At 33.8% G+C, this 25,738-nt stretch overlaps 1 long non-coding RNA gene across 3 annotated transcripts in view; it reads left to right on the forward strand.

Annotated features, from left to right (window-relative positions):
* The window catches only part of LOC141584318 (uncharacterized), an 885,764-nt gene that overhangs the window by 857,972 nt on the left and 2,054 nt on the right, over positions 1–25,738 (forward strand). The gene's annotated exons all lie outside the window — the stretch shown is intronic.

Consider the following 25,738-nt stretch of genomic DNA (forward strand, 5'->3'; position numbering starts at 1 on the left):
GAGGAAAAATTGTCCATTATTTCCTCTAAGTTTTCTGAGCATTAATGCTTCTTTAAGCATGTATCTACTCTTTCATATATTCATTTCTCACATCAAAAATTTTAATTGAAATATAAATGTTTATTTATATAGCATCAAATCAGTTTAATAATCCAGACAAAAGATGAATTTGTTGAATTCTCCTAGTCCCTAAAAGGTCATAGTCTATATATTCCTAAAAACAAATTCCTTACATTGACTCATTTATTTGTGATTTCTGTCTTTCTTACAAATGTAGTAAACTGAATATAGAAAAAAAACAATTGCATTTCAACACTAGTTGAACTTTGAGGTAGTTTGAAATCAGAAAAAAAGTGACATGGAAACTGTAAGATTTCACTTACAGATAGGGTTTTTAATTGTAGTTCTTTGACAGTTTTGACAATGACTGAAAAATTAATTGTATCGGATCATGTGCTCATCTATTTACTGGATCCATTTAACTAGCAGGTAGTCCAGGAGATGTGAAATATAGGCAAAATAGCTATGTTATTTTATAGGCAAAATAGCTATGTCAGGGGGCCTCTCTGATATCCATAGACCCAGACCTTTGCACACGTTCTGCTTACAATTCTCAGTCATTTGGTATTAGGCTATTTAAATCTTAATATGTACAGGAATAATTTCATGAACTTGGATTACAAATAACAGAGTCCTGTGTACAAACTTAAATAATGCTATTCATTCTTTATATAACTCTTTAAGATTTCCTTTAGCATATGTGGAATCACGAAGGGCTGCTTCCGTTCTCATTCAAAATTTAAATTTTTATCAAGTATATACTTCTACAGTTATAATTATGGAATTCATCCAAACCTGTTTGGATGGTTTAATTGCTATCTCTTTTCTGTTGCTTTTGGCTGTCTGAAAGCCTTTACCAAGTATCTGTGGTTTTCAAACAATGCCTCTCAACCAGCAACATAAAATCACTTGGGAGTTTCTTGAAGTTTAGAATTTCTGGTGTTACACCTCACTTTCTGAATTAATGCACATTTTTAACAAATGCATATTAATTTAAATCAATGTAAACAAAAGTTTCAGAAGCACTGCTATCATGTACCACTGTTTACTTGTGCCTAAACAGATCCATAATTTGGAAGCAGTTGATTCTGTTTTTTTCCTAGCATCATATGGGGTAATGCAACTTACCCTTGGCCAATCAGTACACCACAAATTTAAGACTTCCTTAATTGGTTGTGAGATGATTAAGTGGCCCAGCCGTGCAAGCCAACATCTCCCATGAGACTTTTGCCAGACAAAAGCAGCTCTCTTTTTTATTAAGGTTGCTTAGCTTTTAGAACTAAGTTTCACATTCCTGATGGCCAATGTTTTCATGACGAGAGTGCTTATTTAAGAATAAAGCCAACACAGAGGAAGAAAATAAAGTCGAGATGGAAAGAGCAATGGACAGATTGAAATGAGAGGGAAGTGAGGGAAGAGAGGGAAGAGAGGGAAGAGAGGGGAGGGGAGGCAGAGCCGGAGATGGAAGGGGAGGGAAAAGGATAGGAGAGGAGGGGAAGGAGGGGAGGGGAGGAAGAAAAGAAAAAAGAAGGAAAGAGAGAGAAAGGCAAGGGAAATGGAGAGAAAAGGGAAAAATATTTTTAACTGCCTAAAAACAGCCATGCTTTAAACCATCACCTGTGGGATTTCTCAATTACATAAGTCATTAAATTCCATTTCTTAGGTTGGAGTTGGCTTTCTAACACTTACAAATGAAAGTATCCTAATTGTACAGATTATAAAAGTGTTTCCATGAGGAATTTAATTACTGAGCTACCAGACAGCAGTCTCTTGGTGTACCTTACATTTAGGAACATGCTTTAATTTTCAGCCTGAGCCAAATTTACATTCTAATGTATTCAACAAAATAAGTTCATGTTTTACATTTCTGAATCTCAAAACATGTGCTTTTTCTTGAATAATTAAAAATGTGACTGCTGGTGATCTTTTTATAATGGCCGTCTTGGTATGAATTGATCAAAATACAGATTAGTGTTTTACTCGGTTATTAAAAATACTTGGTCTGAACTTCTTGTTACATTAGTGATTTTAAATCTGAACAATTTCCTTTTTTTGTTTTTTGTTTTTGTTGTTGTTGTTGTTGTTGTTGTTGTTTTGAGATGGAGTCTTGCTCTGTTGCTTAGGCTGGAGTGCAGTGCAACCTCAACTCACTGCAACCTCCACCTCCCAGGTTCAAGCAATTCTCCTGTCTCAGCCTCCTGAGTAGCTGTAATTATAGGCATGCACCACCATGCCTGGCTAATTTTTTATGTTTAGTAGAGATGGGGTTTCACCATGTTGGTCAGGCTGGTCTCGAACTCATGACCTAGTGATTTGCCTGCCTCAGACTCCCAAAGTGCTGGGATTACAGTTGTGAGTCACCTTGACCAGCCTCAATACTTTCTGAAACCCTGTTTCATGTTTTGGACACATCATAAGTAAACAGATTCAGTGTAGATGGAGAAAACCAAACCTTCCTTTCCTTCCCACCCTTCCTACTGCTTGCTTTCTTCTCGAGCCTGAATTTCCCTCCCATCTTTTAAATTCCTTACCTAATTTTTCTTTTAACTGTTATTCTGAACGAAATAGTTGATATTTAAACAAAAACCAGTTTTTCAATCAACTTGGAATTAAGCAGTTTGTCATATTTTCCTCACACTGTGAAAATCCAGTTATCAAATTATACATTGGATATTACATATCATCCTCATGGGAATTTTCAAACATATAAAACAAGGAGATATCAGGATTAAAATATATTGAATCACTGAGCTAATATGTAATTTGAAAATGATGGTGTGGATTCTTAAACTGTTTTATTTTTAGATAACATTTTCATAAAATTTCAGGCAAGCCATCACAAAATGGAATGTTTAAATGTGCAATTTATTTCTATATTAATATCTTTATGAATTTTTTCTTATGATATATAAGACTTTTCAGTGTTGAGCAAGGCTGATGGTGATAATAGTTTCTAAATCTAAAATAGCAAGCTCCACTTACCTACCTCATGCAAATCAATTTGGTTTTCTAATTTAAATTTTTTTAGTTGTACAAAATTATAGGGCACTTGTGAAATTTTGTTACATATATATCCAGTATGGTAAACAAGTCAGGGTAATTAGGGTTTCCATCACCTGGGTACAATACATTTTTGTTAACTGTAGTCACCCTACTCAACTGTAAAACATTTAATTTGCTCCTTCTAACTGTATGTGCATACCCTTTAATACACTTCTCCTAAGCCTTCCCTAAATCCCCCACTCACCCTTCGCATTTTGTTACTTATCATCCCACTCTTTATCTCTACATGATCAAATTTTTTACTACCACATATAAGGGAGAAAACATGTGATATTTGTCTTTTGGTACCTAGCTTATTTCACTTAACATAATGACCTCCTCCATCCATGTTTCTGCAAATGAAAATATTTCATTATTTTTTATGGCCAAGTTATATTTCATTGTATATGGAATACTATTTGGCCATGGGGAAATAATTAAATATATACATATAATTTGTATAAGTGATATATGTATATTTATGAATATATGCACATATTCATATTTATAAATATAGATATATTTATAAATACATTCATATATAAATATATATTTCATTATATAGAAGTTTTACATATAGAATTTTACAATGGAATATGTATATATAAATATATACATATAGATTTGTCCACTCATCCATTGATGGACACAGGTTGCAATCATGTATTTTCTACTGTCATTAGAGCTGCAATATACTTGTGAATACAAATATCACTTTGATACACTGATTTCTTTTCCTGTGAGTAGACACCTAGTACTGAAATTTCTGGATAAAATAGTAACTCAATTTTTAGTTTTTAGAGAAATCACATGGTTTCAATAATGGCTGTACTAATTTATATTCACAACAATAATGTATTGTATATGAGTTTCTTTTCCTCCACATCTTTGACAAAATCTGCAACTTTTTGTCTAACTTACAATGAACCCATTTTTCATTTTGTTGACCCTGTGCATTTTTCATTTAGTACTGCTCCATACTTGATTATTTTTTCTCATCTGCTGTCTCGGGTTTGGTTCGTTCTTGATTTTCCAGTTCCTTCAAGAGCATAGTTAGATTGTTAATTTGTAATCTTTTCCTTTTTTATGTAGGCATTTATTGCTACAAACTGCCTTTATGGTATCCCACAGGTGTTGGCATGTTGTATTGCAACTTTTATTTGTTTCCAGAAATTTTTAAAACTCCCATCTTAATTTCTTCATTAACACAATAGTCATTCAGGAGAATGTTATTTAATTTTCACGTGCTTGTAGTTTTCAAAGTTCCTCTTTGTATTCATTTCCACTTCTATTTTGTGGTCTACAAAGATAGTTGATGTGATTTTATTATTTTTTTTTTTTTAGGATTTATTGAGGCTTGTTCTAACATATGGTCTATCCTGAAGAATGTACCACCATCTGCTGATGAGAAGAATATAAATTTTGTAGTTGTTGAAATAATGTTCTATAAATGTTAATTAGGTCCATTTGGTCTAAAGTCTAGTTTAAATCCAAAGTGTTTTTGTTGATTTTTTGCTTAGAAGTTCTGTTTAATGTTAGGAGTGAGGTGTTGAAGTCCCCCACTATTATTGTCTTGCAGTGCACATCTCTTTTTAGATCTAGTAATATTTGTTTTATAATTCTAGTTTCTCTAGAATTATAAAACAAATATTTGGGGGCATATATATTTAGAATTGTTTTATCCTTTTCCTGGATTGACGTCTTTATCATTATAATGAGACATATATAAGGCATCTATTCAGCAAAAGGATATGCTTTGTCTTTTTAAAGATGTTTTTGACATTTTAAAGTTTTTTTCATCTAATATAAATAAAGCTACTTATTTGCACTTTTGGTTTTTTTGCATGGAACATCTTTCCATGCATTTGCTATCAGTTTATATATGTTTTTCTGATGAGGTAAATTTCTTATAAGCAGCAGATAAATCATTTTAAAAATTCACTCAACATTTATTTATTTTTTATGTAGACAATTTAATCCATTTTGTCTAAGGTTAATATTGATCGATCTATCTATATCAGGCATCCCCAAACTTTCTACACAGGAGGCCAGTTCACTGTCCCTCAGACCGTTGGAGGGCCGCCACATACTGTGCTCCTCTCAGTGACCACGAATGAAAGAGGTGCCCCTTCCTGAAGTGCGGCTGGGGGACGGATAAATGGCCTCAGGGGGCCCCATGCGGCCCGCGGGCTTTAGTTTGGGGACGCCTGATTATTCTATATATTCGTTTTTGTCATATTGCTAATTGTTTTCTAGCAGTTTTATATATTTTCTGTCCCTTTCTTTTTGTATTAGTATTTGTCATTTTGGTTTGGTGGATTTCTGTAGTGATACCACTTGAGTCTTTTCTCTTCCTCCTTTGTGTGATTGCTTAACCAGGAGTTTTATATTTTTCTGTGTTTTCATGAAGGTAAATATTATCCTATTGCTTCCAGGTATAGGACTCCTTTGAGCATTTCTTGTGGATTCAGTCTAGTGGTTACAGAATCCCTCAACATTTGCTTGTCTGGGAAAGACTTTATCTCTTATTTATTTATAATGGATAATTTTGCTGGATAATATTCTTACTTGTCATGATTTTCTTTCTGTACTTTAAATATAGTATCAGATTTTCTTCTGCCCTGTAAGGTTTCTGCTGTAAAATCTGATAGGTTTCCTTTATAGGTGACTAAACACTTTTCTCTTGCTCCTTTTAAAATTTGCTCATTGAGTTTAGACAGTCTAGCTATAATGTGCCATGGAGACGTACATTTGCATTGTGTCTGCTTGAAGATCACTGAGTCTCCTATCTCTGCATGACTAAAACTCTTACCAGGCCTAGCAAGTTTTCATCTGTTATGTTGTTAAATAGGTTTTCTAATTCTTTAGTTCTCTATTTGTTCTCAGAGATACCAAGAATTTGAATATTTGGAGATTTTATGTTGTCCCAAACGTGATGGAGGTTTTGCTCAATCTTTTTTATTGGTTTTCCTTTATTTTTGACTGACTGAATTATTCCAAAAGACTAGTCTTCATTTTTCTGAGATTCTTTCTTCTGTTTGATCTGGTCTGTTGTTGAAGCTTTCTAATGTATTCTGTACTTCTTTCAATAAATTCCTCAGTTTCTAAGTTTTTATTTGTTTTCAAAAATATCTCATATACTGAATTGATTTTCTGAAATCTTTGTATTATTTTTCAGAATTATCTTGTATCTCACTAAATTTCTTTAAAATTAATATTTTGAATTCTTTATCTGGGATTTTGAGAATTTCTGCTTGATTAAAAATTTAATGCTGGAAAGTCATTGTGTTCCTTTGGAGATGCAATATGTTCTTGCTTTTGAATTTTTTCTCTGTACGTTGATATCTGTGCATCTGGTGTAACAGCCATTTTGTCATATTGCGGATGGGGATGTCAGGTAGCCATTCTTCAGGCCCTAATGATGGCAGCAGTGGGCTTAGAATTCTTATCTTTATGCCTTAGGGTGGCATACACTGGCACCTGTGGTGGTGGTTACTGGAGAACCAATTCTTGGACTTCCAGGTGGCTAACTTGAATGCTGATAGTTGCAGAGATGGACCAGGCAGGTTGTCAATTTATTGAGTCCCTGGACAGCTTGTTTGTGTAGGCAGTACTAGTAGCATTAGAAGGATGATTCTTGGATCCCAAATCATATACACTGATGTTAGTAGTAGCTGCAGTGGGCTGGGCAGGCCAGTCTCCAAGTCCTTAGGTGGTGCTTGTACATACGTGCCAGATAAGGTGGTAATGGCTCAGAGTTTAAGCTGAACATTAGGCCCACAGAAGCAGTGCAGGTGCCCAAGGTGGTAAAGTGGTTTGGGCAATCTCTAGGACCTTGGACTCTATGCTCTGTCTTAGAGATAGGGGCAAAGGTAGTTTGGGCAAACTTGTGCTCAAGCCTCCAAAATGTTAGAACAGCCACTAGCCAAGATTGGTAGGTTGAGGGTGATCCTCAGTACCCAGGTGGAATGCTGGATGAGGAGTGGTATTAGCCCCACTAAGACTATGCTAGTGGTGAAGCTGAGGCCAGCCTCAGGGGCTAAAGTCTAAGTTAGCAGGTGGGGAACACATGTCCCTCTCATGCCTCAGTCATAATGGGGCTCTGAGCCCTAGCAGTGGTAGCCCATACCTAGCTCACATCTCAGGCTCAGCTACAGGAGCCCCCACTGTAAGTCCCCAGTAGTAACTTATGTCCCACTTCTGCCCCTTTCTCAGTCCTGGCAGCACTCACTTCTCAGCACCAGCAGCTGAAGTGCACACCTTACTTAGGCTTCTCAGCCTTGGCTGCAGCAACCTGATCCCAGGTCGTGGCTCAGTCACAAAAGCAACTGCCCAAGTTTTCCCAGCACTTCAGTGTAAGTGCTGCTGAGCCCAAGGACAATATGCAGTCTAATGAAGTCTGGGATTAAAAATCATGTTTTGCTATAGGCAACTGTGACTCAGAAAATGCAGGAACAAGGACAAGCTCTCTCCCTAAAGTGGTTCCATCTCACTATCTCCTGGCACCTCCCTATGTTACTTTCAGGGCTTAAAAGGTTTGCGGGGCTCTCCTGTTGCCAGGAATTCATGATTCCATGCTAGGGATGTGCACTGTTAGGAATCTCTCACTCATTCTTTCTCTACATTGGGATGTCCCTCCTGGCTCCCAGCTCATACCAGCCAAGCAGGCTCTTTTTTTTTCTCTTGCTTTTGGTGTTTCCTGTCATTTTCCAGTTGAATTCCAGTGTTACCTCTTGGATTATGTATTTGAAGTATGATTATCTGTGCACCATCTTGGACCTTTAAAGTGAAGGAGGCGAACGTAAAATGCTCTAGTCAACCCATTCGAAGACACATTAGAAAACTTCTATTTTCTTTAAGTTAGAACTGTTTAAGACAGAGAAGAACAAAGGCTATTTTTCATTTAGTCAGTCAACATACCCCTATTAAATACTTATAATGTGTTTAGACTCTGTGGTAAGAGGTAAAAATTGGAAATTGGTAGGTCATTGTTTGTATTCTAATACAATGAGATACAATAGTGGATTTGGAGGAAGTCTAGGTGAAGGAGATCTTATATATACTCCTGGGGATCTTTAGCAAAGCATCCAATGCCCAGATTTTTTTTCTTCCTCAACCCTCATCTACAGATCTATTCAAAATTAAGAGTTATTCACATGAAAAAGCTTTCCAGGGCTTGATTTATTCCAATATACTCCAAATTTTCCAAGCTCCTCACCAATTTATAACCACTGTATGGTGTTTCAAATAAGTTGTTCCATGAGAGAAGTGATGTACAAATAGTTTTGTGCAATGTAGAGTTGGAGAAAGGAAATTTCTAGTTGCTATTATGATTATTCTTTCTGTATTTGAGGTGAACCTTGAAGGACTAAAAGGGTAAAAGCAGTTGGGGAAGGGAGAAAGGAGCATTTCAGCTTATGGAAATATAAGAATAATAATTACCAATATTTATGAAGCTTTTATCATGTGCTGAACATATTCCTCAGGTCATAGACATGGAGACAAAGGACAGTGCTTACATGAATTTCCTCTGGCTTCCTAGCTAATGAATGATGAAGCTTAGATGCAGCTGCCATCTTTCTGAAAGTATCCTCCAAAAAGAATGTTCTAACCTCCAAAGTTGGTTTCCATAAGGGTGAGCACTTAGGCAATAATGATCAGTTAAAAGGCACCAGTGTCACTACTCATTTTAGTTTATACGGTAAGAGGCATAATAAATACATACAACATACACATATAAAATGTATCTATGAAAATATGTATGTATAATGTGTGTGTATATGTGTGTGTAATATATATATATATGTATGTTTATGCACAGAATCTCCACAACCTGGGGACAAAAATTTCTAGTTGTTTATTTTCATGGGCCAATGCATACACATGCAGGTGCTTAGCAACTGTGCATTAGTTAATACCACTGAAGAAATGATTCTTTAGGACGAAGATTTCTTCCAAAAATAAGACAGTTTGATTTTTTGACAGATTGTGATGTGCAATATGTACTTGGTAAGGAGAAAAAATATATATAGTTTCAAGATACTGTTTTACATGTAAATGTGATGTCAAAAATATTCTTTTTTTCTCACTCTTCATACATAGGCCACTCTATTCAGTCCCAAAATCATTATCAAAATCCTTTGATTTTTTGTTATCCACTCCTCACTTTTATTGCATGCATGTTGAAGGAACAAAACACATTTCAAATATGAATAGAGAATGAAAGTGTAGTTGTTACAGTAGGCCAGGCACCTTATCTAGCTCTCTGTATGAATTTCTACCTCACTGCTTGCTGTGACTGTGAGAGGCAGGCTTCGTCAGCTTGAAAATACCACACACTGCCTTGATGGCTCATCCTCCTCTCTGTTTGTGACAGACGTTTCCAAGTGCAGTAAGATGTGATTTAAAGAAAAGTGCTAATTTTTTAAAAGGTAAAAATTTCAGACTGAATAATCTGTATCTGCACTGCAGCAAAGTATTGCATTGAGCTTATTCAAAAGAATTCAGTCTACGGAAATATATATCTTACTATATCTAAGGTCAATAAGACACAAAAATTCTCAGCAAAAGTGATGTAAAATGAAGCTGTTATGTTTGCACAGATTTCATTTATTTGCACTTTAGTTCCCATGATAAAAACATGTTACTATCATAAGTAAGTGTTACTTTTCCATTTTAATAAGTTTTTGCCTGAAAGTCAGGGTCATCTTGTATATTTACTTCCTGATTGGACATTCTGCTATCTTTACAGAAATCACAGGGGAAAAAGAATTTTTCTAAATTGATTTTTGAAAGATATTTTATGCTTCTTTTCCATTAAGATATGGTTAAAAGTTAGCCTAATTCAAGGGAAAAGGCAGGAAAGTGTACAGTCTCATATCCCAACTGAAAAGAAGACACGTTTTCAGTGGAAGGAGTTCAACAGTATTCTTCATATATATTATCACCAGTGAGATTAAAACTCACGCATTTTAAAACTTCTTCAAGGGCTACTTTTTCCATTTGCATCCATGTGATAGCTTTTCTTTGGAAATAGAGTTTGGGTCCAGTGAGTATAATTTGTCTTTTTAGGATTTTATTTTCTCATTAAATGGCTTTTACATAAAAAATAAGGCAGCTCTACTTCTACACGGTAGTGAAATATGAGAACATTTCTAGGAACAGGACTGGGCAGCAGCACAGGGTGGGGCTGTGGGGAGAGAGAGAGTGTGATTCAGTCATTTTAATTTTATCTAATCATCACAGCATCACAGAAATGGAGAAGCTACTAAAAAGGAAGACAAGTTCTATTTGTCAGGGTAAGACATTCCGTTTTTTACAGAATTTGCAGAGTACAGAAATAGTGTTTAATTTGTTGGGAAGTCAGAGTTGACAAAGTTTTGTTTTGGGCATATCTAGATTTGTCAAGTTCGTGGCCATAATTTTTCATTTTTTCTTGATGTGATTATTTCTTAGCTTTGAGAACTGAGGTGTTACTAGTCATGTAAATCATTTCAGCTTGTATACTCTTAGTAGACTAATAAAGTTCTCTTTTTTTTCTTTCAACTTTTAAGTTCTGGGGTACATGTGCAGGATGTGCAGTTTTTTTTACATAGGTAACACCTAGGTATTAAGCCCAGAATCCATTAGCTATTCTTCCTGATGCTCTCCCTCTTTCCTACCCTCATACAGGCCCCAGTGTGTGTTGCTCCCCACCATGTGTCAATGTGTTCTCATCATTAAGCTCCCACTTATAAGTGAGAATATGTATTGTTTGGTATACTCTTCCTGCATTAGTTTGCTGAAGATAACGGCTTCCAGCTACATTCATGACCCTGCAAAGGACATGATCTCATTCTTTTTTATGGCTGCATAGAGTTCCATAGTGTTCATGTACCATATTTTCTTTATCCAGTCTATCATTGGTGGGCATTTGGGTTGATTTCATATGTTTGCTATTATGAATAGCACTGCAATGAACATACGTGTGCATGTATCTTCATAATAGAATGATTTACATTCCATTGGGTATATATCCAGTCATGGGACTGCTGGGTCAAATGCTATTTCTGCTTCTAGATCTTTGAGGAATTGCCTCACTGTCTTCCACAATCGTTAAACTAATTTACATTCCCAACAACAGTGTAAAATCATTCCTTTTTCTCCATAACTTCACCAGCATCTGTTGTTTCTTGACTTTTAATAATTGCCATTCTGACTGGTGTTAGATAGTATCTCTTGTGGTTTCAATTTGCATTTCTCTAATGATCAGTGTTAAGCTTTTTTTCATGTTTGTTGGTCATATGAATGTCTTCTTTTAAGAAGTGTCTGTTCATGTCTTTGCCTACTTAATGGGTTTTTTTTTTCCTTATAAATTTTTTTAAGTTTCTTGTAGACTCTGAATATTAGACATTTATCAAATGGACATAGTACAAAAATGTTAAGGGCAGCCAGAGAGAAATGCCTGACCACCAACAAAGCAAAGCCCATCAGACTAACAGCAGACCTCTCAGTGGAAACCCTACAAGTTAAAAGAGCTTGGGATCCAATATTCAACACTCTTAAAGAAAAGAATTTCCAACCCATAATTTCATATCCAGCTACACTAAGCTTCATAAGTGAAGGAGAAATAAGATCCTTTTCAGACAAGCAAACGCTGAGGGAATTTGCCACCACCAGCTCTATCTTGCAAGAAATCCTGCAGGAAGCACCAAATATGGAAAGAAAAAACTGTTACCAGCCAATACAAAAACACACTGAAGTATACAGACCAGTGACATGATGAAGCAGCTACATAAACAAGTCTGCAAAATAGCTAGCTAGCATTATGACAGGATCAAATCTAAGTATAACAATATTAACCTTAAATGTTATTGGGCTAAATGCTTCAATTAAAAGACAGAGAATGGCAAGCTGGATAGAGTCAAAACCCATTGATATATTGTATTCAAGGGAACCGTCTCATGTGCAAACACACACATAGACTCAAAATAAAGGGATGGAGGAAAATTTATCAAGCAAATGAAAAACTAAAAAAAGCAGGAGTTGCAATCCTAGTTTTGGACAAAACAGATTTTAAACCAAAGATCAAAAAACCACAAAGAAGGACATTGCATAATGATAAAGATGTAGAGATAAATGATTATACCCAGTCAATACATGTAATATATATGTACAATATTATGATTTATGCCATTTACCTTTTTTTTGGCTGTAGAATGCCTGCCTTTGGCAAACTGAAGGTTTCAGTGAAATCTCAATAAATAAAATCAATATTGAAAATTAAATTTTAAAGTAGAAGCTATCAGCTTCATTATAGGCTACTTCAGCTTTCCTATTTTTAATTTTTAGTTCACTGTTCAAGTTTAGGAGAGTGTTAGATTACAGAGAAGTTTGGAAAACAGTACAGAGAGTTCCTGTATACTCTCCACACAGGTTTCTGTATTGCTAACATCTTACATTAATATAAGTTTTAATTTTTCACAATTAATGAACCAGTATTGTTATACTATTATAAAAATTCATATTTAATTTATATTTCTGTAGTTTTCACCAAATGTCCTTTTTCTATTTGAGGGTCCTATTCAGTATATCACACTACATTTCATTGTGATGACTCCTCACATGCCATTTCAGTTTCCTTCTGTTTTCCTCTCATAATTAGACTGAAATTATATTTTGGGGGGCCAAAGTTCATAGAAGTAAAACAACATTCTCATCACAACATATCAACAATACTCCATGCTATTAACGTGGCATCCCTGTCAATGTTGTCTTTGACACCTGGCTATGGTGGTGTTGACAGATTTCTTCATTTTAAAGTTACCTCTACCTTCCATGCTGTATCCTTTGGAAGGCAGTTACTATGTACAGTCCATATATAAGGAATGGGGAAGTATGGAACATACTTTCTGAGTAGAGATTGGCTATGTAAATTATCTGGAATTCTTCTAGATGAGAGGATTATTTATTCTTATTTATTCAATCATTCATTTATGTCAGTATAGACCTATAAAATTTAAAATCATATTTTAGCTTACTATTTAATACAAGTTTATTTTGTTGCTCAAATTGTTTTAGCTCTGGTCATGGGCATTCTTTTGTTTAGCTACTTTATTCCTTTAACATAGTACCATCACTGAGAGTTTGTTTGTTATTGGTTTTGTTTTTAGCACTACAAAATTCTCTGAATACATCATATTTATCTTGATTCAGTTATAGAATCAAGCATTTCTCTATGGAGCCCACCATCTTTTATTGAGCGTGGTATTAGAGTTCAAGATTTGTGTGCTAGTTGTGTTCATAATAACTGAAGTTTCAGTACTTCTCAGCCCTTTCAGCTGACAGATGAAGTATATACTAATAAGCTAAACATGAGTTTATACTGATGTTTCCAATTTCCATCTCTAATCTATTACCACATGAATCATTTTAGATTATCCCCTTGCTAGTGCGTAATCTTCCAATCCAGCAGTGAGAAAGTCTGGCCCTTAACATCTGCCATCCTTTTAAATTCTCTTGATTAGTGTAGCTTCATAATTAGCCTTAAAATTGGATAATGTGAGTCCTGAAGTTTTGTTGTTCTTTAGCATTTTGTTGGCTCACTTGCATTTCCATATAAATTTTGGAATTAGTTTGTTGATATAAAATAGCTTGCTCATATTGATTGTGATTATTGAATAAATAGATCAAATTGGAAGGAAAGTATATTTTAAGAATATCGAGTCTTCTAATCTAAGAACATAAAATATCTCTCCACTTGTTTAGACTCTCTTACTTTTTTAAACAGTATTTTGTAGTTTTCTGCATACTAATTCTGTACATTATTTTATACCTAAGTACTTCATTAATTTGGTAGTATTGTAAATAGTATGGCTTTAATTTCAAACTTCAATGATTCATTGATTTTATAAAGGAAAGCAATTGAGATTATTATTGATATTGTATCTTCTCACTTGGCTATACTTGCTTATTAGTTCCAGGAAGTGTATTTGGTTGTTGTTGCTGTTGTTATTCACATTCATTAAGGATTTTTGTTCTGGCAATAATGTCATTTGCAGATAAAAAGTTTATTTCTTACCTCCAATCTGTTCACATTTTTTATCTTTTCATTGTTTTATTGCACTAGCTCTGACTTTTGGTAGAATATTCAACGACAGTAATAAGATTACTTTGTCTATTTTCCAATCTTATCATTGACTATGATCTTAAAAAAAAAAGGTAGAAGAAATTACCCTCTATTTTATAGTATTGAGAATTTTTTATCATGAATGGTTATGGGATTTTATCAAATGCTTTTTCAACACCAGTTCATATTATCATCTCTGATTTTTTCTTTTGCATGTATATGTGGTAGATTACATTGTTTTTACATGCTTTATATATTCCTAATAAATTCCACTTGTTTCTTGTATAAACTGTTTTTTTTCCATGTTATTGGACTCCATTTGTTGATCTTTTGTTGAAGATTTTTGCATATTATGTTCATGAGGGATTTTCTGTTGTTTTCTTTTTGTAATGTCTTCATCCAATTTATATACTAAGGTAATTTTGGTTTTAGATAATACATTAAAACATCTTTTCTCTGCTTCTATTTTCTTAAGGTTGTTGAAAATTGGTATTATATCTTCTTAAGTACTTTGTAGAATTCACCAATGAAAATACCTGGGCCTGGCAATTTTTTTGAGAACGTTATAAAATATTGAATTAATTCCTGTATAGTGCAATTCGGGTAATCTATTTCTCCCTGTGTGGATTTTAGTCCTTTCTGTGTTCCAAGAAATTGGTTATTTCATCTATATTATCAATTTATTTTTCATGTGTGCCATCACATTTACTTTTCAGATCACACTTAGAACAAAACTGCACATGGTAGTCATTAAAGTTATTTGATGAATGGATGAACACATGAACAGTAGGAAAGCATTTTTAAAATTACAAAACTGAGAAATGAGAACTAACAATCTTAGAGACTAGAGACACTGTCTCCATTAAATGTTCTGTCTTTATGTTAATTTTGACTGCTTCTTATTGAACCTTTCCATTTGGCAGTTAAAATATCATTGAGGCAAGCTTTTAAAGATTTTTTTTCCTATTATTTGTAATGATTTATTAAAGTAAAAATGTATTTGATATATGTATTATTACTAGTTTGTTAAATTATTTCAAACTTAAGGTTCTAACCAACATCGGAAAACAATGACAATGAGTATGTAAGAAACAGATTTAGATATATTAGGCTCTCAGCGGTAAAGAATTTTTTTCTTTTTTTTCTGACAGCTTCCCTCTGTATCCCAGGCTGGAGTACATGGCACAATCTCAGCTCATTGCAGCCCCCACCCCCTAGGCTCGGGCAATCCTCTAACTCGAGCCTTCCAAGTAGCTGGGACCACAGGCCTGTAATATCATGCCTGGCTAATTTTTATTTGTAGACATGAAGTCTCTCTGTGTTGCCTAGGCTGGTCTTGAACTCCTGGGTTCAAGCAATCCTCTCATCTCAACCTCCCAAAGTTCCTGGATTATAGTCATGAGCCACCACACTTAGACTAAGAATTCTAATATTTGCTTTGCCACTAAGCTGTTTCTTCAGTACAGGCATTTACTTAAGCTCTTTTAGAGCCAGGGTCAGCAATCTATGGCAAACCACGTGATTTGTAACGTTTTATTGGAACACAGCAATGCTTATTTATTTATATATTGTCTATGGCTGCTTTTGAAATACAATGGCAGAGTTGCAACAGAGACTGAATAACCCACAATTAATCAGAATAACGTAAAATTTTTTGCTATCTGATTCTTTATAGAGTCTTTATAGAGTAGACATGTATTAGATTAAAATACATATTTTAAAATTATCATAATTTCCTTCATTTTCTTTTAATGGCTTTATTGATTTACTGTTTTATTTTTTATTTCTGTAGGTTTGTTGGGGAACTAGTGGTATTTGGTTACATAAATAAGTAGTATTTCCTTAGTAGAAAAATTAATACATCTTAAAGTACCTCAACCAAAAACAAAAATAAGGGAACATACAACTTATTGAGATTAGAAATGAGATTAGAAAGATAAGTATTATTTCCTATAGAAATACTTTAAAATGTATTCATTTTCTTGATCTTTTCAAAAAAATCAGTTTCTAAAACCATCTTCCCTATTGCTTTTCTATTTTCAATTCCATCAATTTCTACTTTAATTTGTATTACTTCTTTCTATTTATGCACTAAAACTTAAATCCCTCTTCTTTATTTAGTTTTCAGAAGTAAAATCTTAGGTTTTTAATTTTAGTTTTCTTATTTTCTAATATAAGCATTTAATGCTATAAATTTCTCTTTATGCATTGCTTTTGGTGTAGCCAACACAATTTGATAATTGGTGTTTTCATTTAGTTCAAAATGTATTTAAAACTCTCTTGAGACTTTTTCTTTGACTCATAGGTTATTTAGAAGTGTGTTACTTAATTTGCAAATATTTGAAGAGATCCCAGCTATTGCTCTATATTTATAGTTTTATTTCCATTGTGGTCTGAGAACATGCTTTGTATGATGGCTAGTTTTTTAAGTATGTTAAGATACGTTTTACGCCCAGAATGTGGTTTACATTGGTGAATGTTCCATGTAGGCTTGAGAAAAATATGTCTTCTGCTGTTGCTGAATGGGATATTCTTTTCATGTCAATTAGAACAAACTGACGGACTGTGCTATTAAGGTCATCTATGAGATGTTTTTACTGATTTTCCACCTGCTTAATCTAGCAAATGCTAAAAGAAGTACAGACGTTGTCAAATAGGGATGAATTTGTCTATTTCTCCAATCAGTTTATCAGCATTTTCTTCTTGTATTTTCACATTCTTTTGTGAGTTACGTATGCATTTATATTGTGCTTTCTTCAAAAAATTATTTAACATTATGAAATGCTTTTGTTTACTTCTGAAATTTTTCCTTGTTCTGAAGTCCTTTTGTCTAAATGTAATATTGATATTCCAGCTTTTTTTTTTTTTTTTTTTTTTTTTTTCTTTTTTTCTTAAGAGGGATTCTCACTCTGTCACTCAGGCTGGAGGGCAGTAGTGCAATCTTGGCTCACTGCAACCTCTGCCTCCTGGGTTCACATAATTCTCCTGCCTCAACCTCCCAACTAGCCACCACGCCTGGCTACTTTTTGTAATTTTAGTAGAGATGGGATTTGCCATGTTGGCCAGGCTGGTCTCAAACTCTTGACCCCAGATGATCTGCTCGCCTCGGCCTCCCAAAGTGCTGGGATTATGGTTGTGAGCCAACGCACCCAGCCTACCCCAGCTTTTAAAAATTAGTGTTACTATGGTTTATCTTTCTCCAACCCTTTGCTTTTAAACTATTAGTAAATTTATATATAAAGTAGTTTTTTGCAGACAACATATGGTTTGGAAACATTGTTTTTAATCTACCTTGACAAAATTTTTCTTTCACTTAGTTTATTTAAACCATTTATGCATTAAGTGTTAATTAACATGGACTAATATTTTTGTTATCTAAAACTCTTTTAAACATTTATTGGTTTCTTTCCCCACCTTCTAATTTTTCTGTGTTTAACTGAGAATTTTATATGATTTCATTTTATCCCCTATCTTAGCATATGAATTATATTACTTTAAAAATTTATTGGTTGTCCTAGAATTTACAATTTACATTTTTATGTGTTTTGTCCACTCCCAAATAACATTATACTGATTAACATGCACTGCAAGTACTCTGTAAGAAATTATTCCCAGTTTCTCCCTCCTTTCCCTCGATATTGCTGTCACTTATTTCATCCATTTATAATCACCCAATATATTGTTACTATTATTGCTTTAAAAAACTATCTTTTATATCAATTAAAAATTAGAAAAAGATTTTATTTTACTTTCATATATTCCTTCTTCAATGCTTTCTTTATGTAGGATCCAAATTTCTGAACTTTTTCATTTTTCTCTCTGAATAATTTTCTTACCATTTTTTTTGTAAGTCTGCTGGTCATGCAGTTTTTTTTCTTTATTCTTCACTTTTGAAGAATAATTTTGCTGGATATAGAATTCTAGGTTGAGCTATTTATTTTGCTTTCATCGTCTCTGATGAGAAGTCCACTGTAATTCTTATTCTTTTGTAAATTGTTTTTCCCCATCTTAAGATTTTTTTCTTTGTGTTTGGTTTCCTGCTGTTTAAATATGGCATGCCTAAATGTTTTTTTTGTTTGTTTGTTTGGTATTTATTATGTTTAATTTTATCTGAATTTTCTGGACCTGTGATGGCGTGTCTGTCATTAACTTTAGAAAGGTCTTAAGTATTTCAATTAAGTGTATGTTACACTGTTATATATTGTCCCACAGTTCTTTGCTGTTTGGTCTTGTTTATTTTAATATTTTTTTCTTTTTGCATTATAATTTGAAAGGTTTTTATTGACTATCTTCAAATTTACTGATTCTTTCTTCAGTCATTTCAATATTTTACCACAGTTCTTTGATGATTGGTCATGTTTTAATATTTATTTTTCTTTTTGCATTATAATTTGAAAAGTTTTTATTGACCTATCTTCAAATTTACTGATTCTTTCTTCTGTCATGTCAAGTCTACTGATAAGCTCACTGAAGGTGTTCTTCATTTCAGTTACTATGGTTTTTAATTCTAAAGTTTCCCTTTGATTATTCCTTAGAGTTGTTATCTCTCTGCTTACTTTATCTATCTGTTCTTCCATGCTGTTTACTCTTGCTATTAGGGCTCGTAATACATTAATCATAGTTATTTTTAAATTCCTATAATTACAACATGTATATGATATCATGATTCTTGTTCTAATGATTGCCTTTTCTTCAGAGCATTTTTTTTTCTTTGCATTCTGACATGTAATCTTCTTGTTTAATCTTTTTGTTTAAACCAGATACAATGTATTGGGTAATAGGAATTGAAATAAATAAGCCTTTACTATGGGGATTTATGCTTATCTGTCTAGGAGTTGGACTGTGTTTAATGTTTGTCATAGCTACAGGCACGAGACAATTAACTTCATTTTTGTCCTTGTTTTTCTCTCTGCACTTAACTTTGAGCATTCCTATGTGGTCTTTGTCTGGGAAGATCTGTCTCTTGCATCTCGTTCAGCTGTGATTTACTTTTATATGTTGCCAAATTGTGGGCAAGGGGATATGTTCCACAATCCTGCAATTAAATTGCTTGCAAAGTTTTTCTCTCATCTGTTTAGTAATCCTAATGTGTATCTGTAGAATATTTTTAAAATGGTTTAGATATTGCTGACACATACTAACTAAACTGGCACTGCTTTCAACAAAAATAAACTGTCATATGATGAAACAGTTCATACCAATTGACTTGCCTCTAAAGTATTGACTGGAAATAAATTCTTAAATAAAGAAATAATAAGTTGATCATTTTTGCAACATTTTAAAATAAGAAATTATATAATTTCTAAAAACAAGGGTTTGGAATTATTTTTAATTCATTTTAGATACATGTGGTGCATATGTTTGTGTATTATATGGAGATATTGCATCTGCTGATGTTTGGGGTATGGATCTCATCAACCAGGTAGTAAGCATAGCACCCATTAGTTTTTCAACCCATGCCCCCACTCATACTTTTTGCCCCAGCAGTGCATAGCATCTAGTTTTCCATATTATCTATAATTATGTCAATATTTGTTCAATGATTAGCTCCCACTTATAAGTGAGACATGACGTATTTGTTTTTCTGTTGCTCCATTAATTCAGTTAGGATTCCTCCATCATATTGCTGTAAAGGACCTGATTTCATTCTTTTTATGGCTACAATGTATTCCATGGTATATATGTACCACATTTTCTTTATCCAATACACTGTTGTTGGGCACCCGTTATTTCCATGTCTATTCTATTATGGATAGTGCAGCAATAAGCATATGAGTCCATGTGTCTTTTTGGTAGAACGATTTATTTTCCTTTTGGTATATACCCTGTAATGGGATTGCTGGTTTGAATGGTGACTCTGATTTTAGGTTCTTTAAGAAATCTCCAAACTGCTTTCCACAGGAGCTGGACTAATTTACATTCCCACCAGCAGTGTATAAGCATTCCTCTTTTTTTGAAGCCTTATGAGCATCTGTTACTTTTTGAGTTCATGACTGATGTGAGATGGTATCACATTAAGGTTTTGGTTTGCAACTCTCTGATAGTAAAGTTGAGCATTTTTTCATATGATTGTTGCCACTTGTATGTCTTCTTTTAAGACATATCTGTTTTTTGTGATTTGCCCATTTTTAATGAGGTTATTTGCTGTTTACTTGTTGATTTGTTTAACTTCCCTATAGATTCTGGATAGTAGACCTTTGTCAGATGTATGGATTGCAAATATCTTATTCCATTTTGTAGGCTGCCAGTTTAGTCTGTTGCGAATTTATTTTGCTATACAGAAACTCTTCAGCACAATTAGGTCCAAATTGTCTCTTTCTGGTTTTGCTGCAATTGCTTTTGGAAACTTAGCATAACTTGTTTGCCAAGGCTGATGTTGAAAAGAGTATTTCCTAGGTTGTTTCCAAAGATTTTTATAGTTTGAGGTCTTATATTTAAGCCTTTTATGCATTTTAATTTAGTGTATGGTGAAAGGCAGAGGTCCAGCTTCAATTCAGCACATGGCTAGCTAGTTATCCTAGGGCCAGTTATTGAATAGGGAGTCCTTTCCACATTGCTTGTTTTTGTCAGCATTGTTAAAGATCAAATTGTTGCAGGTGTGTGGCTTTATTACTGAGTTTTCTATTCAGTTCCATTGGTCTATGTGTCTGTTTTTGTACCAATACCAAGGCTACCGGTTACTGTAGCCTTGTAGCATAATTTGAAATTGGGTGACATGATGCCTCCAGATTTGTTTTTTTGCTTAGGATTGTCTTAGATATTCAGGTTCTCTTGGTTCTATATGAATTTTAAAATAGTTTCTTCTAATTCTGTGAAGAATGTCAATGGTAGTTTAATTGGAATAGCATTGAATCTATAAATTACTTTGGGTAGTGTGGCCATTTTAATGATATTAATTCTTCCAATCCATGATCATAGAATCTTTTCTCATTTATGTGTGTTATCTAATTTCTTTCAGCAGTGTTTTGTAGTTCTTGACGCGATCTTTCACCTTCACGGTTAACGGTATTCTTAGGTATTTCATTTCTGGGGGGCTATTGTGAGCGAGATTTTGCTGTTGATTTGAGTCTTGGCCTGGATATCGTTGGTATACAGAAATGCCACTTATTTACATAACACTGATTTTGTATACTGAAACTTTACTAAGGTCATTTATGAGTTCCAGGAGCCTTTTTGCAGAGTTTTTAGGATTTTCTAGGTATAGAATCACGTTGTTCATAAAGGGAGATAGCTTGACTTCTTTCCTATTTGGATCCTTTTACTTCTTTCTCCTGCCTGACCATTTCTATTCAACATAGTACTGGAAGTCCTAGCCAAAGACATCAAATGAGAGAAAGAAATGGAATTTTTTAAAAAATTAACTTTCTTTCTCCTTCTTGTCCCATTATCCTCTCCCACTTTCTGTGCAATTATAATATACTTAAGAATATTTCCTCTCTATTGTGTCTTTTATTCTCTAATTTCATAAAGTTGCTTGATACTACTTGAATATTTCCAGATACTCATACATATATAAAGTTGAGTTTCAGTGATGTCAATGACTAATGAAAGCCAGGGTGTATTTAGTGAACTAGAAAATTGAAACACAAGTTTCCATGACAAGAGTAATAGGTAAGAATGAGAATTAATTCAAGGGATAATATTAATAGCCTTTTTTAAATGCAAAGTATCTTGTAAATACTCCATTTATAATATTTTATTTGTAGAATCCTAATACTGATAAAAATACTACCTCACTTTAAAAAATATTTTAAGCCCTCAGGCAGATTTCTTCAACCATCTGAGGATATAGTTTGTCTTCTCTGTAACCAAATATCTGTTTTCAAAATTTGAAGGAAATAATGGTCTAGTCTGGCTTTACCATATTACACATAAAACCAAGTGTTCAGTTTAAGTAATGCCTAAGAGAAATTATAATCATAGCTGCCATTTCTCAAATCCTGTTAAAATATATCCAAATATTTAGTGTATTGTAGCATTTACTTGTCCACTTCTCTTACATTTCAAATTTATATCCAAGTCTGTCTTCTAAAACCTCAAGATAATTCTTTCTTTACCTGTAATTATCTAGATAATTTCTTTCAGTTAGGTAGATGAAAAGTATGAGGACACAGCTTTTGGCTGACATATAATTCTTATTACACTAATGTTATTGTTATCTTTGAATTATAATTGCTGTGGTCTAGGTTTAAATTCCTGTTCCATAAATTGCCAGTTATGTGACCTTTAACAACTTTTCACTGTCTTGGTTTCCTCATCAGAAAAAGGAAGACAATTATATTACCTAACTGATAGAATGTTATAAAGATTAAATTTGTTAATTCACAAAATATGCTTCAGAAAAGTGTCTAGGTCATAATAATTGCACAATGTATATTAGCTGCAATTACTGTATTATAACAATTACAATTGTGTTGGAGGGGATGTAGCATCTCACCTGAATAGTAGGTCATTTATACTAAATCCTTGAGGAGAGGCAGGTCTATAAAAACACTGCACAATTGTGTCAGGTGTTGTTCACATGGACTACTATAAGATTGGCATGCTTTGGACTTTTGGCAGCTCTAGATACATGTAATTCCTTTTTCCCAAAAACAGGACTTAGGAAGGAAAGTAAAGAAAGTGAAAAGATCATGAATCTCTCAGCCTAGATTTTGTATATGCACATCCTTCATAGAGTTATTTTACCTCCCTGAGCTGTGGTCTCATCATTTGGAAAATAGTAACATTCAAAAGTCATGGTGGTTATGTATATCAGTGTATATATAGACATGCTTTATATAAAGCACATAGCATTAATAAAAAATTATTTTTTAAACATACAAAGTTATTTTTATAATATAAAATTTTGTATTATATATGAACACATAGTATTAATTTTAAAAATCAGATTTTCTTCTTCCTCTTCTCTTATTTCTTTTTCTATTAACTAAAGGGTAGAATATTCTTATCTGGAATTTACCCAGAGATATATAAAGCAGAATAGGAAAAAATACCTGTGTGGCAAAACCATGCAGTTGTCACATAGGGATGGACTGAGTGAAAGCAAATGAAAACCTAGCCATGTGCTTGCACCTTGTTCCTGTACTCGGGGGCTAGAATATAGATGTCTCAAGGCAATGGGTAACTTGGAACAGGGCTGACATAAGGTGATGAAGGCACAAATAGAACTTTGAATTTTACAGAGATATATGAGCTTTAAATTTTTTTAACTATCTCTTACTAACCTTTTCTTACTTTTGAGAGTTGCAGTTCAGTTCCAAAAAGAAAGGACACAGATTTGAGCCAAAGTACTGCAGGTAGGGTCAAGGCAGTGTCCTCAAGGGCCCAGCTTAGAGGACCAATGCAATAACTTGAAGGAACAGGGTAATGGCAAAATCAAAGCCACTTAGAAACCTAAAGATTTGTATTTTTCTGTTAATTTTAGGAGGCTAGGTTTGGTTTTATAATTAATAACCCCTTATAGGAAATAGGAAACAGTACCTCAGTTCCATGTATGTCTACATTCTGGACACAAATTGTGATTTTGGAAGACTAAAAGTACTAATATATATAAAAAACTGAGGGCTTCCCAGTGGAATAGGAGCTTGGAAAGAAGCATCTTTAAACAAAGGAAGGCATGTTTTCCCTGTCCATAACTTTTTTACTCAAGTCTTAATATGTTCCAGTGAAGTGTATGTCATGGAATCTTCTTGCCTCACATCAGTGATTTTTCAGCCTTGCCTCAATACTAGCAGTACCAAGGGAACATTTAAAATACAACAATGTTCAGACGCATTTAACTGTTCCAGGAATTGGTATTTCTTAAAGTTCCCAGGTGAACCAATATACACGTAGGTCTCTGAACTACTACCTTATGCTCTTAGACCTGTGTTCTCAGGTTTTAACTGGAAATGTATCCCATTGTCTCCAGGGCTGCCCTTTGTAACAATGAAGGATAGCAGACTGTGGGTATTCTAGAAGAGTCCTTTAAAAGTTTGAAAATAAATCAACCCTTCAGTCTCTTCTCTCAGATGACTCAAACTAGTGCCTCATATGTTGCCTCTTAGAAGCCTTTCCATTCTTACTATTTTTGTAATTCTCAGGAAAAATTCTTATAATGTTAAATCTCTTGAAAGGTGAAAGACAGGAATTTAAATAAAAAGAAGCTTTACTTTAATTATCATGGCAACATTATCAACAATTACCTATTAACCCTTGTAAACATGTTCTTATAGTGTATTAAACATTTCACTATTCTTTGAAGCAGTAATTGCCTATTAGTCCTTCGTTTACATTCTGTTATAGTTCCACACCTCCCCAAAACTTAATCTGGAGATTTTCTTAGTTTTTTGAGGTCTTTTTTTATTCTGAGAAGAAATTACTTAAACTTTTTAATTAAAATTACTATAATAAGAAAGGGCATTATTGAGGAATAAGTTTCAAGGAAAGATTTTGTGAAAAACTCCTATAGATGTTATTACTGTAACACTTAGGTACACTGGATTCCTGGTTTAAATTCTGCCTAAAGTTTGTCAAGTGGAAGTAAAGCAAGGAGAGAAAAGTATCTTAAATTTAAACCATCAGGTGAAGAGTAACATTTTCCCCCAAAGCAATGAACCATTTAATTTCCACCAATGTTATCTGGGAAAAAATATCCTGTACTATCAATCAAATAAACTTAGAAATGAGAACAAGCACTTAGTCTTCAGTGATGCCAAAGATTCTGGATCAGGGAAATCAGAGTGGAAACATTAATCTTAAAATAGGCTTGCATAATATTTTTGCTTTTTTAACAAACTAAATTTAATTTGGCAGAAGATTGGAAAGAATGCTCTTTGAGAATTTAAGATTTGCTCCAAAGTCAACAAAAGTATGTAAGCTGGGCAAGCTCAGTATTATGAAGGGATAAAGCAGCTGATCCCAAAATGAAGAGTCGATAATCTTTTAAGATGTCAAATAAATGACATTTGGAACTTACTACATTTGCAGTTGCAACATACTTACACTTACTTAGAGTTGCAACATACTATACTTATGCTAAGTTTTAGGTAAGAAGGCACATAAGCATTTATACATGTGAGCATGCAGATAGACACAGTTAGAAATAACTAGTCACAATGAAATATTTTCACATAAGTAAAAACACTGAAGTAAAAATCCTTGTTATGTCTAAAAAATTGTATCTTGGTTGGTTCATGAGAAATTGATAAACTTGAAGGGGTTCTATTTAATGTGGGTTCTGGCTTGTATGTGGGAATGGAGAAAGCATATAAACTTACTTTTATGATTTATAACATTAAGTTATAAAAGTTATTGTGACCATTGCAAAGTCCTTGAACTGAAGGCACCATGGATTACACCATAGTCAAGCCATGGTGACCCTTGTGACTCGCACATACAACTCTAGATAGCCTCCTGGAACCAGATAGTCTGAGGTAGCTGGAAAACTGCACAAAGAGAAGAATAGCTAGCTCCTGCAGTGCCTGATTAACCAACCTTGCAACATTCTGCCATTGTTCCTATCTCACCTGATAAGCCACCCTTGTG

Source organism: Saimiri boliviensis, chromosome 4 (assembly GCF_048565385.1).
Source record: "Saimiri boliviensis isolate mSaiBol1 chromosome 4, mSaiBol1.pri, whole genome shotgun sequence".
NCBI lineage: Eukaryota > Metazoa > Chordata > Mammalia > Primates > Cebidae > Saimiri > Saimiri boliviensis.